Here is an 862-nt window from a genome sequence, read left to right as displayed (position 1 = left end):
CTATTTCTATTTTTCATTTTAAGTTGAGCGTTTTATATATCAGGTTTAATGCTTGCTGAGTATATTTATGTTAGTTTCTGTGTACGAGTGTTTGTTTATGTTTCTATGTGGTATTTTTGAAACTGTATATACACATTATCTGGGTCGTAAGGTGTGTGTGTGTGTGTGTGTGTGTGTGTGTGTGTGTGTGTGTGTGTGTGTGTGTGTGTGTGTGTGTGTGTGGAGTACGGTATTTTGTACATAGCTCCATATTTACAAACACTCTTGAGGTTACGTTGTGTACCTGTAATATATTTTTCTTTGAACATATTGATCACTGTATTATCTGCTGCATATTTACAGACTGTCTTAAGCTGTGTTTTGTAGAAGATTGTTTTTTTTATACATTTCTCTTTACTCATACAGCTTTTGGACACTTCATAGGCAGACTCTGAGTGAATGATTAAAAGAAAATAAAAAATAAAAAGATGAAGAAGACGAAAGAGGAGGAGGAGGAGGAGGGGGAGGGAATGAAGAAGGAGAGAGAGAGAGAGAGAGAGAGAGAGAGAGAGAGAGCGTAATGATTCTCGACTACTGTAATTATGTTTACTCTTGAATTCTTCTCATTGGCTCAGATTCTTTATAATTACCTGGCCATCCTCCCTCAGATGTAATTAGAGGTGAGGCAGGTGTAGTCACGGTCGGGCAATTAACCTTTTGGCTACGGTGGGTTTTTATTGAGCTAAATTAACCGTCTCAAGATGCGGATAACTCTACTGTAGTCATTGATGAAGGAGTGCATCTCTTTCGTAATGGTTTATTGTTATTTTTGTTGCTACTACTACTACTACTACTACTACTACTACTACTGCTACTACTACTG

The sequence above is a fragment of the Coenobita brevimanus genome, chromosome 38 (assembly GCF_032717465.1).
Source record: "Coenobita brevimanus isolate Jiangsu-jjx chromosome 38, ASM3271746v2, whole genome shotgun sequence".
Classification (NCBI taxonomy): Eukaryota; Metazoa; Arthropoda; class Malacostraca; order Decapoda; family Coenobitidae; genus Coenobita; species Coenobita brevimanus.
The sequence above is the reverse complement of the archived record's forward strand: the minus strand, read 5'-3'. Positions refer to the sequence as shown.